Genomic DNA, 17,814 nt, shown 5'->3' on the forward strand with positions numbered 1-17,814 from the left:
AAGGCGCTCCCGCAGCACCTCCCCCTTTCGTTTAAGTAAGAGAGTTCTAAACCTACTACAAAATTATATACAATAAGAACAAATATCCTATCTAACTAGCTTAAGTCTTGTATAATAAATAACTTGACCAAGTCATGAGAGGAAAGTAGCTACATTTATCTACTCTTCAACCCCATTGAAGATCTGAGAAGGGAAATAATGTTACCTGAGTAATTAGGAAGTGCAAGCAAATAGCTTTCCAAACATACAAGAAATCAGAGACAACAGGCTACCTGGGCAATCACCCAAAGTCACATTTGCAGCGTCGAAGCAACCAACTTTCGCTAAGGCCTAACGTACCTGACATACCATTTTCAAAGGCAGGAAACTTTTCAAAACTATCTTACCGTGTCTTGGCAGGATATGACAGTCCTGTTTTATCCATTTACGGATACTCTGTATCTCTGTTAGTGGTTGAGGCATGGGCATTTCTCTGCCCAAAGGCTAGTTTTGCCAAAAAGAAAGGCTCCAGGTGGAGTGTCTTTGGTGCTCAACATTCTCTTGGGAATAGATCGGTGTTGTCAGGAGTGATTGTGTCTCACTACCACAGAACTCTAAGATTAAATTAAATACCATTTTTCTACCACTCTTTGAAGAGGTTGAAGATTATTTATACAGAATATAATCTCTATGTATCTAAAGAACTTGATTAGTCTAACTATAAATATGATAGACATAGATGACTATTGATCTACAGTTCTTAATACCTATCTATCTTAAAGATTAAGAGAATAAATAACTGTGCAATAAATGGGGACGATGACCTCCAAATGTAAATAATGTATAAACAATATATAAGTATCTTAATCAGAGGTAGAAATGTACACTGCAATATAGTAATATTATATATATCAATACAATATATATATCAATACATAAAAATGTTTTAAACAGAGGTAGAAGCATGCATGCATACAATATTCAATATAATTTTACTTTGTATCCATATACAAAAATCTATGCCAATGTAATTATCTATAACCAATAGAAGACACAGATCTATTTCCCCATTATCCAATTACCCGGACTGTGGGTCACCCATGGGACTGATTCTTAAAACCCACCTCTACCCTATTGAGAAAGGGGAAGCAAGCGCCTTTTTTTTTTTTTCTGAAGATCTTCCTGTGATTCTCGCTCAGCAGCTCATCTCTTCCCCACCCTCTTTTACAGGCAAGTTTCTTGAAAGCAGTGCCTATATCTCTGGCTTCCCTTTCCTGTGTCACCTTCCCCATGCTATGCTGCAGCTGCATGGCTTTCTATCGCATGGCTGCCTGTGAAGCTGGCTTAATTCAAGGCTATGCCTGTGATCAAGGCCTGTGGTCAGTTGGCATCTCTTGCCTTGTCCGCACGAGTCCTTCTCCCTTGCCAGTCCTCCCGGTCTCTGTGCAGCTCTGCCTTTGGTTATTTATGTACAGTGTTAAGGATTCTCCTGCCTTTGCTGCTCCTTTGGACTCTATCCCAGAAACCTTTTTGCTTTGTTCTATGTAACTCAACACAGAAGGCCGTGGTGTGTGTCCTCGATATACAGGTTGGGTGAAACCTCTCTGATGGAGATGAAGTGGTCTTCTTGCCATTAGAAATGCCCAGGGCCAGGAATGAAGGAAAATGTAATACAAGTTTTCTTCATGCTGAGCATCACTGGACCCATTGCTGGGGAGCAGGGTGGACTCTTCTTGAAAGCTTGTCCCAGAAGCTGGACCAGTGATGGGGTGAGGGCTGTACTTTAATAAGGAGACCCCAGCTGGCTCCCTGCTCCAGTAGGAGCTAGGAAACATTGTCAGCAAGGATAGGTGACAGAGCTCTTTGGGAGGAACTTCCATAGAGAAGGCTTGTAGGGGTGGGTCCAGACCTACCAAGAGAATCAATCCGCCCGCCCATGTGCACCCAGGGTCTGCCTCAGCATGGAGATGGGGGAGGTCAGTTGGTCTTTTTACGCCATGAGGGCCCTGCACCACCCTCACCTCCAAGGAAAGCAGAGGAGTTGGGAGATGTTCATCTTAAAGATCTCACTCCCTGAGTGCTGTAGTGACATGGAAGGCCACGTCCAAACTTTTACCCCCTCATTACTCAGGGAGGGGTGGTCTCCAGTGTTCAAGCACCTACAGGTGATAAAACCCCACATGTTCTTTATCCTTCTCATTATAAATTACCTAAGAATCCCGCAAAAAAAAATGTGGCTATGTAACAGATACACAAAAACCTCAAATCCTGTCATATGTAAAAACAAATGAAGAAGGAATAAAATGAGTGACTGAAAACCGGGAAAGAGCATGAACTAAAGCTGTGGGTGTCATGGGGAGATGAAACACAGCCTCTTCGGCTGGTATCGTCCCGGCTCAGGCCTTGTTTAGGCCGCCTTCGTGTTGAAACCCCGTGGGCACTGCTCCCCTGTTATGTTTAGAAGACACAATCTCCCAGCAGCCTTCCTGGTTTTCTGGCTCTTAGAATCTTTCTTCTTGATCTTCCTTGAAGCTCCCCAAGCCTTAGGTGTAGGGATGGTGTTGTAGACAGACGAAGCTGGATGGCAAGATCAACTGTTCTCTGCATTTTGACCAGTTGTGGCTTTGTGTAACGGGCTTTTCTGCTCTAGGCCGTTAACAACAGCCGAGAGGGGGAGACTTAGTTTTCCTCAGGGATAACCTCCCTAATTGGTTATGAAATACCAAGTGGTTAGCCTTAAAAACATATCTGTATATACACTTACAAAAAACATTAAATGGACTTGTTTCTACATATCTATTAATATAGATATGTAAAACAGTAATTATAGAAAAAAGTTATGAACTTGAGAGGGAGCAGAGATAGTGGGAAGGCGTGGGGTGAGAAGGGGAGAATGATGTAATTTTATTTTAATTAAAATTAAGATAAACTAAGACACCTTTTTACTTTATTTGCTGTTACTAAAATGGAATTACAAATAAATCCATTTTATTGCAGTATATATGATTAGGAATAGAGTAGAATTTTCATTTTTCCTCCATGTGTTGACATCTGCTTTACGTTTTTCCTCTCGCCAGAAGTAGTGTGTTTGTTTGGGAACCACACATGAAAATTTCCATAGCAACCCTTAAAAAATAATCTTTCTTAAAACAAAACAAAACATGAAAAGGATCATTTACTCTTTAATTACTGAAATTACTCATTTCATTACCTGAAAATTTGTAGAAGTTTTAAGTTTAAAACAGAATTTTTTTTTTGGAATAGGGATTCATTGATTTTTTATTTCACTTATGCAGATGATCTGCTAGCTCAGAATCCTAAGCCGCCCTCAACTACAAATACCTTAGGGATTTCCTTTCAGCCTGTGCCTGATGACGCCTCCTTGTTCAGGAAAAGATTTGTGACGGCGGGCATCCGGGTGCCATTGCTGTTAGGCGAGCTTTGTACCCATGTGAAGGTGGGAGTGGATGGAGCTGCGGGCAGGGGAGTGTGTGTAGGGGAGGCCTCTGGCTTCTGCCCATTGTCAACAGCCCCCAGTTTAGTGTTTTGGTTTTTGGTGATCCCAGTCCCACATTCCAGACTCTGTCACACACAGGTTATGGCACAGCTGACCCTGCCTGTTTGGGGGATGTTTAAAACAGTGTCGGCATGTCTCATGTGCCTGGGAAGCTGAAAACAGCTGGCCATTGGCAAGAGCCCTGGCCTCCTGTGCTGTTGCTTCCTTGGCCAACACAGGTCGCTGGAAGATTGTGTGGGCATGTTCCATTTTTTGGAGATAGGGTAATCTAAGAAAGCAAGAGAGTAGGTGAAAATGTCTGTTGCACACTCTCACTCCCCCACCCCCCACTAGCAACTCAGGAATATTGGGTGTCATCTTGGAGACTGGTACCCTAACTCGCTTTCTAGGCCCCTGGGACCTTCCTAGTGGGCAACACACTACTTTTCCTTACAGAGTTTCTGCTGCTTCCCAAGTTCCCACCTTACAAAAATCCCCACCCAGATGGGCCACTCTAGGGTGACGCCATGCGATTAAGTTCACAGGGGTCCAGTTCCTCACCTCTGGGTGTTTGTGGAGGACGGTCAGCAGTGAATTGCCACAGGCCTTTTCTGTTGATACGGAGGCCCATGCTCTATGGTAGCCTCAAAGCCTATAACGGGCACATTTTCAGAAGTGTTTAGAGGAAGACTTCTCTCTGAGGTCACCCGGAAATAGCTCTTCCGCTCTCTGTCTCTGGGCTTGCCGATAATCTCTTTCGTTGCGTGATTCTAATTGGTGGCTTGTGTTTGCCCATCGCACGTTTTTCAATGCTGTCAAATTTCCTTCCAGCCCGCTGGATGTCTGTAGACAAATTTCATATTCACGAGTTCTTCAAGAGAACCCGTTCCGCACTCCAGACTGCTGCTGAGGCTGGTGGAGGGCGGTGCCGCTGTAATCCGCAGCACTTCGTGCTCTTGGCCGCCACGCCTTGTTCTTAGAGAAGTGGTGAAGGGAGTTTGCTGGTGCCCTGTGGGAATCTTCAGAGCGGAGTCTCTTTGATGGACTCTGGGAAAGATCTCTGCTTAAAAGCAATTTCATAATTTCCTTTGCATATCTGGAGAGGATGGAGATTTTCAGATACAGCTGCCCCTGAATCTTTTTGGTTAGCTCTTCCTTTGGCTGGTCTCTGCCTCACGAGTTAGATACCAGGGGTTCTGACATCAAAATCTGGCTCTCTGGTTTATTTTATTAGGTGTGTTTTGTGCTTTCTTCCTGAGGGACATGGTGTTATTTTTAAGCCTTCTGTCTCCTGGGTACTTTCTCTTCGGCTCCCATGTGCCCTTACAGGCACAGGCTGAAAGGAAATCCCTAAGGTTTTGATGACAACCCCTTCAAAGTCGGTGAGTGCTACTCCTCCTCAGGGTCTGCCTAGTTCCCGCTAGCTGGGCTGTCTCTTCCATAAGGTGTAGGCGTGGTCTAGATTTCAGTCACTGCCCCAAAACACCGGAGACATTAACTCTGCAAGGTGGGGAGAGGTATTTTGGCTCAATGCTTCCAGAAGTATTCATAGTAATGGATGGCCGGCTCCAGCGTTGGTGGGCCTGCGGCAATCCAGAAAACATCCCGGCAAGGTGCTGTGGCAGAGTCAAGATGATGCAAGAGAAAGGGTTAGGTCTTGATTCCAGTATCGCCTTCCACAGCACGCTCCTAGGTGATCTGACTTCCTTCCACTAGGCACGGCTCACGTGTTTCCCATTGATGACTAAGCCCTTGCTCGGCACAGGAGGATTCTCAAGGGCCACACTGGAGTGCACATTTTAGGTTTCTTTTGGCTGTAGCATCCCACTTATTTTGACAAAAGTTACCAAAAGTTCAGTGTTTATCTCCCTCATCCTTGGTGGGTCAGGAATTAGAGGCTTCTGGGCTCTCTGATGCTGTTTGTGGACTCTCTATGAAAGCCAAGGCGGGGGGGGGGGGATGCGAACATCTGCATAGGACACGTAGTTCCATTTTCCAGATACCTCGCGCACATCTGGAAGCCAGCCCTAGCGTTTCCGGGCATCTTGAGCTCCTTGAGCCATGGGTATCTCTCCACAGAACCTCACAATACAGCATTGTGAATTTGCTTTGTATTGACCTTGACTCCACATGGAAACCAGACACTGCCATTTCTAGGGCCTTGACTGCAGGCTGGGATGACACAGAGACACAAATGGCAGAGCACAGGAACATCTGGGCTGCACTGTGTGTGCACACACACGTGTGTGTGTGTGTGTGTGTGTGTGGGAAAGCACAGCCTCAAAGATGCACAATAGAAAATTGTCTAGAACCTCAGCTGCTTAAGCTTTTGCTTGGTGTTCGTCCCTGAAATGGTTAGGAATTGAATTTTGTTCTATTTGTTATATGTATTTATGTTTCTTGACTGTCTTTTTTGAGGGTTAATATTCAAAATATTTAACAACTGGTGTGACATGGGCACTGATCTAGCAGAAGGGACAAGGCCACCAGAGGTAGCTAATATCATGCGTGGCTTTTCCACTTGTGCTTGTGTTTTTTAACAACACATTACTTAGTTTTGAGTGTTAACACTTTTTTTTGTGTGACTATTCTAGAGACTTCAAACTTATGCCAGTAGCCAAAGGGGTGGTCAGGCAGGTGTTGGTTGGGTCCTCTGCCACCCTCTGGATAAGCATCAAGTATTTGGAAATTTGAGCAATCCTCCTCTGATCCCTCTAGATTGGGTATTTCATCACGGTCCTCGGTATCTGATTCTGGATGCTTGGGGGATATTGGTTTATGCCCTGGTGCACTGGCTGCTCCGTCTGTTGGGATGATAGGGTGGGATGGAAGAGCAGGTGGCGCAGCTGAATGGGAGAAGCGGAGCGAGCTAAGTTGTTCTGAATTACAGCCGCCGGTGGCTGAAGTTTCTCGCTCAAGTTTGGTCGCAAGGATGATTTCGACTTGCTGACCCCCATCTCATGTTTCTTCTTATGGAAATCCATCAGAATCTCCGCCTTCATCTGACCCAGTCCCACGCGGCCTATTTCCTGCTTTTCCAGATGGTCTTGCAGGCATCATTCTGCCCCACCAGCTGCCTCCTGAAGCTGTTGGTATTCTCTTTAGCAGTTGCCACTCCTGCCAAGGTGCCTCTGTGAGCTGTTGCAACTCTCAGGGTGATTGCTGGGAGCTGTGGAAAGAGACCATATTCTAAATTCTCGACTCCAGATAAGGTTAGTATCCAGGCAAAGGAATATGCACCATGGCGTGCAAGGCCCCTTTAGAGCAAGCTTGAAATTCTCCGCTTCATTGAACCCTGACTATGAGAACAAGAGGATGAAGAGTGATTTGATCCCCTTTTCTCTGGAGGATAATGATCTAAGACAGTCTTAACAATGAGAAACCCTGAAAAACGAGCCTGAGCTACTAAAATTTTTGTGATAATAATATCATCCGCGTTATGTCCAGCATCCATATTAATTCTCTGATGGATCAGGAGAAATTTGAGTGTAAAACGGGCCCTCATAATTCTAAAAATTAACATGAAGGCCGGAGCCTGCCAGTTTTGAGGAAATTGGGTAGGCCCAGTGTGGATGGCAAGCTGCCGCTGTACTTTCTCTAAGCGTGCCTTCTCACCCACAACTAATTTTGGTAAAAAAAGATGGCAGAAAGGGAGGAACTGGCACTCCTGCCGGTGTTCACTCTGGTTGTTGAGTAATGTAAGCAGGGTTAGTCTTAGCCCAATCCGGCACCCAGTGTGTATATGTGGGGAAACTCATTCAAATTGCCTCTGTTGGCTCTGTCTAAGGCCTTGAGGACCAGTCCCTGGGCTTCAAGGTACCGTCTCGCCGTACTGGTTTCAAATGCTTTTGAGTGACTCTCACATGCATGCTGAACGCACAGAGTCGACAAGCAGCTCTCTGATGACCTCCCGAGACCAATCGCTGCTTTGATGGCGCACATTATCTGTGAGCACAGCCTCTGATAAATTATCTGAGCCCACCATCAGACGAGTAAATCTCGCGGCTCCGGATGAATGACTCAACAGGTTGTGTGCCGCAGTTTGATACCAGGCGATTCCACGCCATCCTTCGTGCTGAAGTTCGATTGCATTTTGGTGCCAGATGTTTAGTGGTTTGGTGTGACTTACCTCTAGTTGAAGTCTGATTAAAAGGAGGAGGAGTAGAATTTGACAAGGTTGCTATCGACGTCCAATCAGAGTGGCAGTCGAATGTTAGAGCCGATTAGGCATTCGATCTCCCTTCTTTTTTTTAATTTTTAATTCTTGACTTCTAGTGAGGAGATGATTTTTTTTTAAATATTTGGCTTTGTCCATCCCTCTTTCTTCCTTTTTGAATGCCAGTTCAGGTATTTTACCTATTTTTCTCTTGTTGGTTCTTCTCCCATCTTGCCCCCAAGCCAGTGTATGTTTTGTTGGCTCAGATAACGAGCTCTCGAAACCCACTGGCGTCCCTCCTCAGATGCTTGTTTCCATAGTGATTTCAATCTCTACCAGAGTGACAGAACTTCCCACGATAGCCATTTTCGCTTTACTTATTCCAACAACATCGACAATCAATTGGGTGTTTAGACTGCTCACCTTTCATGTGATGACGTGTTTAGGATTAAGTGCACCATTTTCTTTTTTTCTCATCTAGCTAAGATTTCCTCTTCTCCCCATTTTTGGTCTTCCTTTAGTTTAACTGAGAATTCCAAAACACAAAACAGAGCAACAACATAAAAAAACAACAACAAAAAAACCTTCCGCCTTGAGTCTCATCTGACCAGCATTATTCTGGCTGCAGCCCTACCCTCACACAACAGGACAGCTCTTAGGGACTTCGTGGCTCCTGTTCCCTGCCGTTCCGCACTAACCACAAATGGGGCGGGAAGTAATTTGAGACAGATGAGCCCATGAGGGTGGTGTCCTCAGGACAGGGTGAGTGTCCTTATGAAAGAAGGCATCCATGGGCTTGCTTGTTATCATACTCTACATGCACACGCAGGAGAAGCTGCAGGCTCACCATGCAGGGAGTTGGCTGTCTGTAGACTAGGAAGGACCCTCAGCAGAATCCGCCCCTCGAGCACACGAACTGCAGATTTCTAACCTCCAGAATTTTGAGAAAACAAGTCTGTTGTTTAAATTCACCCTGTCTATACTTGCTAAATAAGGTGTCTAAATCCACGGGGCAGGTGCTTGACGACTTCACACTGACTCTGTCTCCCGTTTTTGTGTTGTTGCAGTAGATTTGATGTTGAGAAATGCCATGACCTTTACCATGAGTATTATTTCTTGCCTTAAATACTCAGTTATTTCCCAGGAAGTTTTAAAAAAATAACTGAGAAATCATGTTGTGATAAGCTACAAGTTCATAATTTACTGTGGTTTTTATTGCTTTTGTGTAGAGCGGGGTCCGTACCCCATGCCCTTTGCCCTCCTGACTGGAGGCAGCATCTTTCCTATAACGTTGCTCTGGTGATCAGTTCCTGTAGCCTTTTGGTCTCTTTAAGCTATTGTATGTCTTAAATCAGCTTCATTTTTGCCTTTGCTTTTGAAAGACACTTGAGAGACGCAGAGCGCAAACTCTTCCTTTGCAGCCAACCAAGCATTCAACTGCTCTGTAGACTGGACCAGGAAGTCGCCAGCCACTCAGCTCTCCGAATCTGGTTTCTTTTTTTATTTTTTTATTTTTTGAGAAAAGGAGAAAAAACAAGTTTCCTCCTTCTCCCAGCCTCCCATTCCCCTCCCCCTCCTCCCACCCTTCTCCCCCTCCTCCCACCCTTCTCCCCCTCCCCCCACTCCTCTCCCCCTCCCTCTCCAGTCCAAAGAGCAGTCAGGGTTCCCTGCCCTGTGGTAAGTCCTAGGTCCTCCCCCCTCCGTCCATTTCTAGGAAGGTGAACATCCAAACTGGCTAGGCACCCACAAAGGCAGCACATTACGTAGGTTCAAAACCCCGAGCCATTGTCCTTGGCTTCTCATCAGCCCTCATTGTTCGCCATGCTCAAGAGAGTCCAGTTTTATCCCATGCTTTTTCAGTCACAGTCCAGCTGGCCTTGGTGAGCTCCCTATAGATCAGCTCCACTGTCTTAGTGGGTGGGTGCATCCCTCGTGGTCCCTACTTCTTTGCTCATGTTCTCCCTCCTTCTGCTCCTCATTGGGACCTTGGGAGCTCAGTCCAGTGCTTCAGTGTGGGTCTCTGTCTCTGTCTCCATCCATCACCAGATGAATCTGGTTTCTTTTAGAGCTATCTGTTACTGGCTTTGAAAAATGTGTGCGTGTGATGTGCTGTTGGGGGATGTGGGTTCCTTGAGCTTTTTAGTTCTGTGAGATAAGAGTTAAGGTAAACATTCTGGCCATTATTCCTCTGAATTTTTATTTTTGTGTATGAGTCCCACGAAAGTCTTATTTGTATATGTGTGTGGGAGGGGACTCCCATGATATTCTTATTAGGCATTCTGATGCTGACTTACTGGGACTTTGTTTAACTTTTTAGTCTATTTCTTTCTGTGGCTTTGGTTACTTATTTCACTGGTGGTGGTCGTAGTAAGGCCTCATTGGCTGTCTATATTTGAGTCGAAAGTGTGATTGGTGATTACAAATCCACACGGTATTGTGATTCAATGCTGCTTAATCCCTACGCTGTGTATAGTGCTCACCGATGGCAACGTCTTAGTATGAGAGTCTAGAACCACAGTTAGGCCGCTGGCAGGGACACAGCTGCTGGTGTTCCCCACTCCCAAGTGTTGCTTGGGCTCTGTTTGTCTCTCCTGTGTGGCTTCAGATCTCCCAGTCTCAAGCCCTAGAAACCACTATTCTAGAATTCTGTCATTTTAGGATGTTTGGCTCATGGAGCCAACACATTCACACCTGGCCATCACGCTCTGTAATTGCCCCGAAAGTCTTCCTGGGCGAATCGCAACTCAGTGTTTCTTGTTTTTGTTTTCTTTTGAAAGAGGGTCTCATGTATTCGAGGCTGACCTCAACCTTGCTATGTAGTTGAGGATGACCTTGAACTTCCGATCCTTCTGCTTCTACCTCCCAAGTGCAGAGATGGCTGGCACGCGCCACCATGCCTTGTTTCTGTGGTACTGGGAATCAAATCCAGGCCTTTGTACATGACGGCCAAACACTTTACCAACTGAGCTACATCCCCATCTCCTACCCAGGATGTTTTAACCTCAGATATCACAAATTTTCAGCTATAGAAGTTCCATATTTTTTGAAAATGTTTTTTTTTTTTTTGAATTTTTCAAGACAGGGTTTCTCCGTAGCTTTTGGTTCCTGTCCTGGAACTAGCTCTTGTAGACCAGGCTGGCCTCGAACTCACAAAGATCAGCCTGCCTCTGCCTCCCGAGTGCTGGGATTAAAGGCATGCGCCACCAACGCCCGGCTGGTTTTTTTTAGTGCGATCATTTTTTTGCACCCTCTTCTTTAATTCTGGGTCAATTACTGACTGATTTTATAACTGAAAGTTCAAATTAATGGTAAAAAGAGGAACTGAAGTTAAAGAGAAAGAGTGACTTCCTCCCATGCGGGCATGGGTTAGAGAAGTGTACGGTGCTGAGGGCTGGTGAGGATGTGTGGAAAGGAGAGAAGGCACAGTCATTTATGAGGAAATCACATTTGTGATGCTCCCCGTGGCTCACTTCAGAAGCTTCCAAAGGCTTGTCTGGTGGTGGGAGGCCTGTCCTAAGGTGCTGTTGCCGGAGCAGGGAGTTGAGGCCAGTTGGTGTCTGTTTGGCATAGTGATTGTTTGCCCTGAGTTGTTGAGTCACCTGAGTTGCTAGGTGGTGTCCTAAGCAATGTCACAAAGCCCTAAGATGGGCAGAGAGGGGTTTGAATGCACTAAGGCTCATAGAAAAAGACTGGGAAACTGGGACACATCACGTACTCTCCCTAAAAATATGTCCTAAAACAAAACCATACACAGGTAAAAAGGGCCCTCAGCTACGTGTTAAAGAACCTGGTTGGCTTGATCCTACTGAAGTACCTGAGCTAGAACACAAGATTCAGAAATTTAACTTGAGAGACAGTGAGTCCCACTGACTCTCCTGGGCCAGATGGATGCAAGGAAGGCACTCAGAAATAATCTTTCCTCAGGAAATTTTGCTGAGGCTATGCACACTCTGTCAGGTGGTGTGTGGAAACATTTCCTTTCTCGCCCTTTTCTTTTCCCCTCTCCTCTGAGTTCCTTCCTTGTCACGTAGGTGGAAAAACTGTGCTTGACTCTTCAAATGGACATTTCCAGTCTAATCTTACGTGCCACAAGGGGAAAAGTGATGGCAGTCTGGAGAAGCCTCTCCTGGTTTACTTTACTTCTCTGAAGCATCTCTTAAAGTCGAGGAAAAGTATATGAAACAGTAAATTGAGGCTTTCATAGTTGAACTTATGTATATTCTGGAGTAATATAAGATGGAAGGATAAGAATTTTGGACAGGTTGTGCCACTGGCTTTCCGGCAGTCAAGACTGTGGAAAGGGTTACATTTAGTTACCTTGCTTAAAGCAAACAAAACAACAACAAACCAAAACAAACAAACGAAAAAGAAAACACAAACAATTTGAATTTTGGAAGAATCTTAGACTCATATAAAGGTTTGAGAGAACTCATAGAGTTTCTATACATCCTTCATCTAGCTGTCTCAAGTGTTAATGTCTTACACTCCTGGGGCATGTTTCCCAGAGTTTAGATTCTGACCTGAGTACCTTGCTGCTCATTCTAGGCTTTGTTTAGAAGCTACCGGGGCGTTCTGTTAATGCCCGCTTTCTGTTTCAGTATTCTATGCATGGTTCCACAGTACACTTATCATATCCCCTGTGACCCTGTGAGTGTAGGGCACTTTTCAGTTTTTTTTCTTAAAGTCATTGCTAGCTTTGAAAAGCACTGATCCAGGTTTCCTGTAGACTGCCCACTATTCTTGCCTGTGCTCATAACCCGGATTGAGATTATGAGTGTTTGGAAAAGGGTACAAGAGGGAGGAAGTGTCATAGGCCAAGACCAGGGCCGTCCATGTACACTCTTTCAGGGGGATACACCTTCTTCCTGAGTCCTTCTCTAAGAATGAAGGTGGTGGGTCCTGTAGAAGTTGGGTTGCGCATTATGAGGAAGCACCGACTGTTTTCTGTGCTGCATCCCCACCATGAATAAGTATAGGTTTCAGTTTTCCTACAATTGGCTTGGTGTTCCCTTAGTTTGATTGCAGCTACTCCATCGAGTGTGCAGAGGGCGCCACACTGTTTTTGCTTTTGTCTCTTATTGCTAATGAATGGTGCTGAACACTGTGGGGTGTGCTCACTGGTCATGTGCAGACCTTCTTAGGAGATGCATTCATTCGGACACTTTGGCTGTTTAAAAACTGGGTTGTTAATAAGTTGTGTGAATTCCTTAAAACACTCTGGACACAAGCACCTTATTAGCTAAATGCCTATTCTGTCTCCACCCATCGACTGCACTTTGACATTTTAAGCTTTGGTTTTTGTGTACTGGTAAAATTTAATCCTGTCCCCGCCCAGTGATGTGTTCTGTGGATACTGTACCAGAAATTGCTGAGTTTTTGCTGTTGTGTTGGCTTCTAGAGGCTTCTCAGTTTTAGCTCCTCCATTTAGGAGGGTCATAGGGAAGGGATTAAATGTCTATTCAGTGTTGATTTTTGCATATTGTGTGAAGGAAGGATCCAAGTTAATCTTTCTGCATGCGATGCACAGTTGGGTGCTTTCCTTGCACACATATGCTGTTCCTGAGCAGTAGCATCTCAGCCCCTTGAGCATCCCTTTGAGAAGTTCTAGGTTTCCTGTCTGTTCTTGCTTGCTCAACAAGGACAGTGGAGGGGGCTATTTGGACTCTTCTTTTGGAATTGCTTGTCTTCCTCATATACTTCTTTACCACTAGTGTGTAGTATTAATCTTCATCTTCTAGTGTTTGGAGCCCACAACACTGTGATTTTTTTCCTTGATGTTTATCCCCCTTGTGCTGCATAAACCTGTGTGCACACTGCTAACAAATCCTGTAAATACGGCTCTTACCCTCCATGTTTGACTTCTTTCAGGGACCAAGTCACCTCTCTATTTTGCCTCATTTTTTTTTTTTTGGTGCTTATTCCTTTTGAAATGTTTTCTATTTTTATTTTTAAAAGAATATGGAGTTTATAATCTTAGCTCTAGGACTTGTCAAATACGCATTACTAAGCATTTACAGACTTTGCCACCTCTCATGGGATTTTAGTTCATGATGCTAATTATCTCCCTATTTTTTTTTAAAGAGTAAATTGCCTCATCTTCCATTTGGGTTTTGATGTGTCCGCAATAACTTTCTTCTTTGAAATGCTGGTATAGAATTGTAAACTCCTCAGTGCAGGAGTTTATACCTGGTTATCTACCAGATGGTTCCCCCACAGCCCTTATGTCCTCTGTCTAAGTTCAAGATGAACACGCATTTTCCTAGGCCAGCTGGGTAGTATTCATCCTTAGCCTTTGAGACTCTAACACATTTCTCATGGGTTCACCCCCTGTTCACCGATGACCTGAGCCCACCTTTCTCTTGGCTTCCTTCCTCAACTGTACAAAGAAAATCCTGTTCCCTAGTTTTGTGATAATTGGTCCACAGTAGGTAAAATATTTGAGAACTTACATATCTATCTGAAAGAAGGTCTTTCTTTCCTTTGGACTGATAGTCTGAACAGCTAGAAAACTTGGAAAATTTGGAACTACAGCTTTGAGTATTTTGTATTGTTATATTGTCTTGTAGAGTCTGGTGGTTTTTTTTTTTTTTGCTTGTTTGTTTAGAGCCTAAATAAATGATTATTCTTGATTATTCCCCTTGAGAATATCTTCAGGTTTGAGTGTGTGTGTGTGTGTGTGTGTGTGTGTATGTGTGTGTAAAATTTTGAACTCCTGTGATTTCTAGTTTTTTTTTCTGGGTCACTTTACTATTTTTCTGTGCACACTCACTGTTAGAAGAGTCAATGCCACTTGGCCATGCTGTGTCAGTTTGATGGTGCTAATTTCCTTTTTTTTTTCCTCTTTTTTTTTTTTTTAATCGCCACAGCCTGTTCAACTCCAACTGTTATTTGGAGCAGTTATTTTTGTACTTTATCAGTGTGGTGTTTTGTGACCCTGAGGCCATTTGCCAGCTTTCTTTGGAGTTGAGGCAGATGGTTCTAGGTCTCTGGGATTTTCTATGCACAGGGTGTTGCTCAGAAGGCTGAAGTTCTTCAGTGTTTAGTTCTGACCTTCTTATCTAACATGGATATTGCTGACTTTCCCCCTTTAATATGGTTTTTTTATATCAATGATGGTTTTGCTTGTGCTTCTTGGCAAATGCTACTATACACCTCATGGTCAGACCTACCGCTCAGTGCTGCTTTCTCTGGAAAGCATCCCCAGGGCTTGTCCTCACCTTCTTTGAGGTGGTCTTTTATTCAGCGCTTATGGTTGGCTGTTTCATGTTTCTGGTTGATTGTTCTGCTGCCAATGTTTTGTTCATAAGAAATACTTCTATTTTCCCTGTCTTGCCATGTCTTTGGCTGTCTGGGTATTAGGTAATAATGGCTTCCCATTTTGAGTTCAGAAGGAGACCCTTTGCCGCTACTTGCTGAAGGAATTATGGAAAGTTGGTGTAATTTCTTCCTTAAATTATTGGAAGAATTCTCCAGTGGGTATGGGTGCTTTATGTTTTACAGGGCCTATTAATTAGTGTCTCTGCTTACTTAATTGACAAAGGACCTATTTTTTTTTATTCACGAATCTCTCTAGATTGTGTTCTTCAAGGAATTGGTTAATTTCTCTTAGGTCATCAAATTTGTAGGCATATACTTGTTCATTCCCACATTTTCCCTCTTTTCTCTTTGTAGTGCTGGAGATTGAATCTAGCAGGGCTTCAAACATCCAAGTTGAGCACTCTACCTCTGAGTTATAATTCTAGTCCTTTATTATCCTTCTAATGTTTATAGGATCAGCATTGATGTCTACTCATTTATTTCTGAAATCAGCAATTGTGTCTTAATTTACCTCATGAAGGGGTTTATCAATTTCATTGATTTCTTCAACAGATACAGGTTTTTATGTGGTTGTCTTTTTGAGTACTGGTTTATGTTATCCAACTTCATTAATTTCTGCTTTAACTTGGATTTCCTCTGCTAGCTTTGGAAGACTACTGATTTTTGTTCTTCCTTATAACATATACATTGAATGTAGGCATGGCTACATTGTAGCCTATAATTTTATAAATTGTATTCTCAGGTTATTGAAAATATAAAGCTTTCTTTTGGGACTTCTGTTTCAACCCATATATTATTTAGTTTATTTATTTCTATGAGTATAGTACTGGAGATTGGACCCAGAGCCTCACACATGCTAGACAGGCAATCTACCACTGAGATACATCTTAGCCCTTTGCCATTTATTATTCAAACACTTAGTCTTCAAATATTTTGGGGTCTTCCAGCTACATCTCTGTTCTTGATCATTATAGCGACCCGACAGTCCTCTGAGGGCAGACTTAGGGTTTGTGACTTCTAGGGTATGTTTTCTAGTTCATAAAGTGCCTAGCTTGGTGAATGTTCCTTCTGAGTTTAAGAGCATGCTGTCCTCTGTTGATGTATAAAACTTTCTATAATGTCAGTTGGATCCAGTTGATCAAAAGTGCAGTTGAATTCTGCTGCAACCTTACCCACTCCCCGACTGTCAAGCTCACTAAGTAGTGCGGATACTGTTGTTTCCCACTGTAAGAGTGGGTTCATCCATGTCTTCTGGTGTACCTACTTTTTGAGACAGGGTCTTGCTATGTAGCCCAGGCTAACCTGGAACTCACTATGTAGCCCAGGCTGGCCTCAAACTCCCTCACCTTCCTGCATGTTGGGATTACAAGTGTGCACCATAATGCCCAACAGCTATCTAATACTTTTTCCTTTTTTTTTGTTGCTTTGTCATGATGCAGATGATTACTAAAGACTGTTTATGTCTTACTGAAGACCTCTGATATTTTATTAATATATAATGTCTCACTTTGTCCCTGACAATAGTCTTAGCTTTGAAGCCAGCTCTGAAGTTAACTTGGCTACTCCAGTCTTCTCTTGAGCAGTGTGATTGTGGTAGATCTCTCTTAGCTCTAACACATCCATGTCATTGCTAAAGTAGACTTCTTTGTATATGTGGTGTGTGCATGCACATGTGTGTGCACATGACCACGCACCCGTGCACACACACATGTGGAGGCCAGAGGTTGACACTGGGTGTCTTTCTCAATTACATGCTACCTTATTATAACTATTTTTAAAAGATAGTCTCTCACTAGAAATGGAGCTCACTGATTCAGTTAGATTGGCACCAGCAAGTGCCTGTACTCCTCCTACCTCAGTTTTCCTGGTGCTGGGATTACAAGCCTGCTCATTATGCCTGGCTTTTGTAATGATGTTGGCAGATCCAATTCGGGGACTCAAGCTTAGGTAGTGAGTGTTGTACTGACTAAGCCACCTTCCCAGCATCTTTTTTTCTGAACCAAAGTTAGAGTTTATTAAAAGTTTTTATTATAGATTTAAGCACAGGTATTAATAGAGAGAGAGAGGTACTTAGGAAAATGATAATACACAGGTAAGACATGGGTGTGGTCTTCTCTAAAGAGTAAGCCACCTACAGTGGACCTTTTCAGGTAATGTGTCATTGAATATATTTTTAAAACATTTTGATGGTAACAGTCTTTTAATTGGCATATTTAGACAATTGGCATTTAGTCATATAACAATTAAAATAAACTGTTTTGTGATTTTTAACTTACTTCTCTCCACCCTATGTTTCCCTTTTCTGCCACTTCTTCCTTTCTTATGATTAAGGCGAGCTTTTCCATAACTTCTATAATCCATTTTTAACTTTTGAATGTATCAAGTATACTTTACAATCTAAAGTAACAGTTCTCCACTTGCATTCCCCACTGATTTAAGCCCACATTCAGAGAAGACTGGACCACGATTTAGGTAGTAATAGCAGTTTCCAAATTCGTCCCCTCTCCTTTTTCTTAGAAAAATCTTGGATTTGAATGGCCCATTTCACACAGAATGGTGTCATCTCATCTTCCTTTCAATATTGTTGGTCACTCTCATCTACTTAGTATGTGCCAGGTACTGGGCTAACCCATTTACACGAATTACCCCATCCGAACGTTACAGGACACAACTGTTCTTATTCTGTGTCACATACAGGGGAAAAGAGCTCTGTAACATCACCCTGACAATCACATAGCCAGTCAGTGGTGGGAAAGCCTTGACTGGACCCAGGGGGCTTAGTTCAACTCGCAGCCCCCCGGGATCTATATCTCCATTCCTGCCAAGAGCTAGTAATACAACCAATTCTAGGAGAAAATAAAAACTA

This window comes from Microtus oregoni, unplaced genomic scaffold (assembly GCF_018167655.1).
Source record: "Microtus oregoni isolate MIOR12 unplaced genomic scaffold, Mior012 000057F_ref0000458, whole genome shotgun sequence".
NCBI lineage: Eukaryota > Metazoa > Chordata > Mammalia > Rodentia > Cricetidae > Microtus > Microtus oregoni.